The sequence below is a fragment of the Cryptomeria japonica genome, chromosome 6, assembly GCF_030272615.1.
Source record: "Cryptomeria japonica chromosome 6, Sugi_1.0, whole genome shotgun sequence".
Taxonomy (NCBI): Eukaryota; Viridiplantae; Streptophyta; class Pinopsida; order Cupressales; family Cupressaceae; genus Cryptomeria; species Cryptomeria japonica.
In genome coordinates this window covers 49,765,358-49,772,733 of record NC_081410.1, presented here as the reverse complement: position 1 = coordinate 49,772,733, position 7,376 = coordinate 49,765,358, and positions in this window count along the sequence as shown.

The following is a 7,376-nucleotide window of genomic DNA, read 5'->3' as shown; positions in this document are numbered from 1 at the left end:
TGGTAAGCATAATACTAATGATGTCTTATATGTTGAAGGTTTGAAGCATAATATTTTGAGTGTTGGACATATGGTTAATAAGGGATATGATTTGCAATTCAAGAATGGTAAATGCAAGATTCTGAATGCCTCTGGTGTAGAGATTGCATCATGAACTAAGACTAAAGGTAATATCTTTCATTTGAATGCCAATGAGAAAAGTTGTTTGATTGCTCAGATAGATGAAAGTTGGTTTGGCATAGAAGGATGTGTCATGTTAACTTTGATTGCATGATAAGGATAATTTATACTCAAGCTATTAGAGATTGGCCTAAAATTGTGAAACCTTCTGATCCGGTATGTAAATAATGTCAGTTGGGAAAGCAAACAAGAAATTCGTTTAAGAGTAAGTAGTATACATCTAGGATTATTATCTCTTGTGCACACTGATTTTTGTTGTTCTACAAGAGTGAGAAGTGTGCAAGGTGACATATATTTAATGTTATTGATTGATGACTATTCTAGAATGACGTGGGCGACTTTTCTAAGGGAGAGATCAGAAGCATTGGAGGAATTCAAGATATTCAAAGATAAGGTGGAGACTGAGACAAGATTGAAGTTGAAGTGTCTGAGATCTGAAAGAGGAGGAGAATTCACATCCGGTGAGTTTGATTCATTTTGTAAGAAGCATGGAATCAGAAGATAGTTATCTGCTCCTAGAACCCCTCAACACAATGGAGTTGTTGAAAGGAAGAACATAACTATCTTGGATGTTGCTAGGACTATGTTGATTAAAGAGAATGTTGTGAAGAACTTTTGGAGAGAAGTTGTTAGCACTATTGTATACACATTCAACCAGGGGCATATAAAAGGTGATTCCAGTAAGACTCCTTATGAGTTATGGTTTGGTCATGTTCCTACAGTTAGATATTTGAAAACTTTTGGAAGCAAATGTTATATCAAGAGATGAGGATATAGAAAGTTTGATGCAAGATGTGATGGAATCTTCTTGGGTTATTCTACTAAGAGAAAGGTCTATCGGTGTTACAATGAGAGGTTGAGAAAGTTAGTGGAAAGTGCAAATGTGAAGGTTGATGAATGCCATGGAAAGCAGATCAGAGCATGCAAATATGAGTTTGATGATTAGGATATTATTTCAAAGCAAGTGCAGGTTGAGAATCTTAAGCAAAATGATTCGGTAGAGATAGGTAATCCATATATTACTATTGTCAGTGAAGAAGCTCAAGAACCTAAGAATCAGAACAATCAGAAGACTTCGAGAAGCTTATAAAGATGAGAATTGGATAAAAACTATGGAATAATAATTGAATCGGATTGAAAAGAACTATACATGGGAACTTTTTCTGAGACCTAAAGACAAGAATGTGATTGGTACAAAATGAGTGTTCCGATATAAATTGAATGAATCCGGTGAAGTGGTTAGAAACAAAGCAAGATTGATTTGCAAAGGATGTTTACAGATGTAAGGTATTCATTATGAGGAGACTTTTGCTCTAGTAGCTAGAATTGAAGCTGTTAGATTACTTCTTGCATATGCTGCTTATAAGAGTTTCAAGGTATATCAAATGGATGTTAAGTTGAGCCTTTTTGAATGGTGATTTGGATGAGGAAGCCTACATTGAGAAAATAGATGGATTTTCATTATCAGATGAAGGAGACAAGGTATGCAGATTGAAGAAAGTACTATATGGACTTAAACAAGCTCCTAGAGCTTGGTATACTAGATTGGACATGTATTTGATGAAGTTGGGATTCTGTAAAGTTACTGCTGACAGTAATTTATACTTTAAGGTTGATGATGATATTATTTGATTGTTGAAATTTTTGTTGATGATACTATTTTTGGAGGAGATGATGATTTGAGTATGAAGTTTGCCGATGATATACAAAAAGAGTTTGAGATGTCTATGATAGGTGAGATGAATTTCTACTTATGATTGCAGATTACACAGACTGGTAAATGCATTTTCATTTCTCAATCTAAGTATGTGAAGGAATTGTTAAAGAAGTTTGGGTTAGCTGACTCCAAACCTGTTGGAACTACTATGGTGATTGGATGCAAGTTTTCTAAGCATGACGAATCTCCAAAAGTTAATCAGACCTTGTATAGATCTATGGTTGGTGGATTGTTGTACTTAACTCAAAGTAGACCAAATATATGCATGTTGTTTGTCTCTGTGCAAGATTTCAAGCTGATCCTAAAGAAAGTAATGCTACTGCTGTGAAGAAGATTTTTAGACACATGAAGGGGACAATTGACTATGGTTTGTGGTATTTGAAGAATAATGACTTCATGTTATGTGCTTATACTGATGCTGATTGGGTAGGTGATGTTGATGACTAGAGGAGTACCTCCGGTGGTGCATTATTTTTGGGAAAGAAGTTGGTTTCATGGATGAGTAAGAAGCAAGATGCAATTTATCTATCTACTGCAAAATCTTAATACATTGTTGCTGCTAGCAGTTGTACTAAGGTAGTTTGGATGAAGTAGATGACCAAGTGATGGAACTTGAGGCATTGTTAGCAAAGAGATTTCCAAGAGGCACTGGTAAGTATAAAGGAACGCTACCTTTGAAGTGTTTCTCTTGTAGTAAAATTGGTCATATTGCACCTAACTGCCCTAACACCGATAAGAAAGAGAAGTTTAGAAGATTCAAAGGAAAGGGCAAGAAACATTGTTATGTTGTAGTAGATGAAGGTGTGACCGATGAGGAGTCGAAAGAAGAATATGACAAAGAAGAAATTGTGTTTGTAGCCGTGAAGGAGGAACTGTCAGATGAAAAGGCACTAGTATCTCATATGGAGAATAGTGATGAATGGATTATAGACAGTGGATGCTCACACCACATGAACGGAGATAAAAGTAAGTTCATAACCCAATGAATTTGATGGAGGTGTTGTTAGATTTGGAAATAACTCTCCTTGCATGGTGAAAGGTAAAGGTTCATTCTCTCTAAATGGAAAGAGTAATGTTGATGATGTATTTTGAGTTGATGGTCTTAAGCATAATCTTTTAAGTGTTGGTTAGCTCAATGATAAAGGTTATTTGCTTGAGTTTAAATGTGGAGTCTGCAGAATTCTTGGAGGTAATGGTGAATTGATTGCTACCAGGAAGCAAACTAAAGGTAACTTATTCCATTTGAATAGTAATGTTAATAATTGTCTGGTTGCAAGAATGGAAGACAGTTGGTTGTGGCATAAAAGATGTTTTCATGTTAATTTTGATAATTTGGTTAAGATAAGCAAGTCAAGTGTTGTAAGAGGATTACCCCAACTTGTCAAACTAGATAGTGTGATATGCAAAGATTGTCAAATTGGTAAGATGACCTCTATTTCTTTCAAGAGCAAGAATTGTATTTCTAAGAATGTTTTAGAATTGGTACATACTAATCTCTTTGGCTCTATGAGAACAAAGAGTTATTATGGTGATAGGTATTTCATGATCTTCACCAATGACTATTCTAAAATGATGTGGGTGACATTTTTGAGAGAGAAATCATAAGCATTTAATAAATTTAAATCATTTAAAGGTATGGTTGAGAAAGAAACTAGTAAGAACTTGAATAGTTTAAGATTAGACCGAGGTGGTGAATTCACATCTGATGAATTTGTTAAGTATTGTGATGAACATGGTATAAAGAGACAAATGTCTGCTCCGAGGACACCACAGCAGAATGGCATAGCAGAAAGGATGAACAGAACAATAGTTAAAGTTGCAAGAACCATGTTATTACAGGGCAATGTATCCAAAATATTTTGGAGAGAAATGGTCAGTATTGTTGTATACACTTTAAACTGGGTATTGGTAAAAAGAGGTAACAATAAGACACCCTATGAGCTATTGTATGGAAAAACCCCTTGCATAATTAATTTCCAAATTTTTGGAAGTCAATGTTTTATTAAGACAAATAACTACACGGAGAAATTTGATGCAAAATTTGATGAGAGAATTTTTCTTGGTTACTCTTCTAAGAGTAAAGCATGTAAATGTTACAATAAGAGAACTATGAAAATTGTTGAAAGTGCTAATGTAAAAGTTAATGATCTATCTGATAAGTCTAAAGGTACAAGTAGATCGAAACCTGAAAGGATGATAATGAGGAAAAGTTTGTGATCATTGAACCGAAAGAAAAGAATAATGAAGAACTGACAAATACATAATTGAATGCTCAATCAGTGAGTGATGATAGTGAGGAAGAAGATGAAGAACCTGATGAAGAAGATGCAGAACCGACACAGGCAATACCTAGATATGTTAGATTGAATTATTCATTAGAGTAAATAATTGGTGATAAGAATGTAGGCGTGCAAACCAGGAGAAAGATCTGAGAGAACTCATGTTTGATACCTACAATTGAACCCAAGACAGTTAAGGAAGCACTAAAGGATGATGATTGGGTGAATGCAATGAATGGGGAATTAGATCAAATTGAGAAGAATCAGACATGGTAACTTGTTCCTGTAATACCCTAAAAATGGTCATCTAAACCATGGGCCCCTAATCTCGACAACATCACCAAGGTCCTAACCAAAGACAATTAAATAAATCTTGAGCACACAATTAATTCTTTAATCGTCAAATGTCACATGGCAAAATTAATCACTCAATATTAATTAAATATTTATTTAATTAATTAAATCATTCCAAGTAAATCATTTTAATAATTATCTTATTTATTTTGAATAAATATCTTTTGCATATTTAATTAAATGAATCAATTTGCCATTAAATCATCAAAAAGAGGAATTAATTTAATTAAATAAATCAATTTGCCATAAATCTTCAAAAAAGGAAACAAATCAAGAAAGAGGAATTGGAAATTATGAGCACAAATCTTCAAAAATGGAAATTAATCAAAAAAGGAATTAATTGAAAAAAAAGAATTAAAAATTGAGAAACGAAATCAAATGGAGATAATCTTGAAAAACAAATTAAAAATTGATGAATAATCTCAAAGAAAGCAATTAAAATAATTAAATATTAAAATTGAATGAAATAGAGAATAAATCAGTTTTTCCTGATTTTATCTTAATTTTAGTTCAATTTCCTTTAAAACTGAGAAAAGCATCCAATCACATCAATTCCCCTGGATTGTGCTTCCTCTTGGAAAATCTTGATCGCTCATCATCATTTGATCTCAGCCTTTGGTTTCTTTATGAATTTTCTATAAATTCAAGCTCTCATCTCTCATTCAAGGATCCTAGAGAATATATTGTTATTATGTTGTTTTTTCTCTAGGTTCATAAATAGTTGTGCATTCAGATATTCATTTATTAGTTATTGCATACATATTTAGATTATTTATTCATATATTGCTTAAATCTTATTAGATTAATCTTGCATCCATCTAGTTTAATATCATGCTCATATAGATTTAAAAATCCTTCGTTTAGGTGTTGTCTAGTCACTGGATAGCTTAGCAATCTGAGAGCAATCTAAACTCGCATCTACTAGAAGGCAATGGGTCGCTTTGTTATGGTTTTATTATTCATTGATTATATCTGTCTAACCATACATGTAATGACTTAATTGAAGTGTTGTGTATTTCAAATACAGATACAGGTCCACTTTTCACGTCACACCATTTTTGGCACCCACCATGGGGCTCGAACCCACAACTACAAGATTTAAAATGTTTCTTGAACAAATTTAATGTTTGCTTTTTATAACTAATAAACATGTGTTAAATTTACAGATAAAAATCTTTCTTTTTGTTTGTTCTTCTATGACAGTAAAAAATGGTCTCGGTTTGAAAGGCATAACTTTTTATTGAACCGTTGGATCTAAACCAATTTTTAATATGTTGTTGAAAACCAAGCTTTCTACAGGTTCACCGAAGGGATTTTCTTAAATATTTAGGGTTTGAAAGTTATGATTGAAATAGTGCAGGACTATCATTTTACTTATTCTTTTGTGATAGTCAAAAATGGTCTCGGTTTGGAGAGCATAACTTTTTATTTAACTGTTGTATCTAAAACAAGTTTTTATATGTTGTGTAAAACCAAGTTTTCTACAGGTTCACTAAAGGGATTTTCCTAAAGATTTTGAGTTTGAAAGTTATGATTGACACAGTGTAGAACTATCATTTTACTTATTCTTCTGTGACAATCAAAAATGGTCTCAGGTCGGAGGGCATAAATTTTTATTGAACCGTTGGATCTAAACTAAATGTTAATATGTTTTGGAAAACCAAGTTATTCACATTTCCACCGAAGCGATTTTCCGAGTGATCTTTGGTTGAAAAGTTATAAATGATAGAGTGAAATACTATCAAAACTGTCATAACTAGGATAGTCATAAAAAATGGAAATTCTTGTTAGATTAGCTTAATTTACAGTTTGCATGATAGAATTTTATTTTGATGATTTTTTTTTAATATTATTTTGGTAACTAATTTTGGGCTTTTAATGTTTGCAAGACACTTGTCAAAGAATCTATCAATCAAACATATGCTTGCCAAAGAATCAAGAAGAAAATGACTATTGACATATTGGTTTTGCAGGTTGCCTAAGGAGAATCGACTAAACATTGTGTATTCATTTAGTATTTTCTTAGGCACTTAAATTGCTATCTGGTTAAAGAACAAATTTGTCTTTCGTGTTTTTAGAAAAATCTAAGAGGTAGGAGAGTATGCTCTTGTCTTTTATAGACAATTAGAAATCTAGACCCTTGAAGCTTTTTTCTAAGTTTTGACATTTGTGTACCTTTAGCAGGCCTGTCACAGTGGGAAAAAGTAATCACCCTATGAGAACGACCCAAGTGAGTACATTTGGACCTGAGCATTCCAACTCACTATAATAAGTAGGCCTCTGGTGATTAAAGTCTCAGAGGATGGGATTATTTGAGTTTTCTCTTTGAGATCTCTCATATCGAGCACTTTGTAGGGCCTCACAGTCTCAATCACGTTTACGTGACTACAACTTGTTTCAGTACCTTGTCGGGCTATAGGCCTCAATCATGCTTGCGTGAATTCAAGGAGTAATTTCAAACGAAATTCCTAACTAAGAACTATAAGATTAGAAGCTACCCGATTCACCTCCGAAAGGTTGATAATCTTTGTGCAAGAGAGATAGTAACTCTCCCAAGACACTTGCCATATCGTGCCCCCATTTTCATTTGGAGTCGGCTAATACAGCGTTGAGAATCCATTGTATGAGACTCATCGGCTGTATTTTGATTAGCTATTGGGTGTGTACCTAAGTCAGCAAGCAAAGTTTTTCTTCTCTAAGCCAACTTCCATAGGGTTAGCGTGCTGTGATTGAATTATTATATATCTTGTGTGTTTTTTGTGTTTTCATCCCTGAAACTGGAGAAAATGAATGAAACAATATCAAACAATTCAGTGATAAACTCTATCCGTGTCCAAACTGGTCAT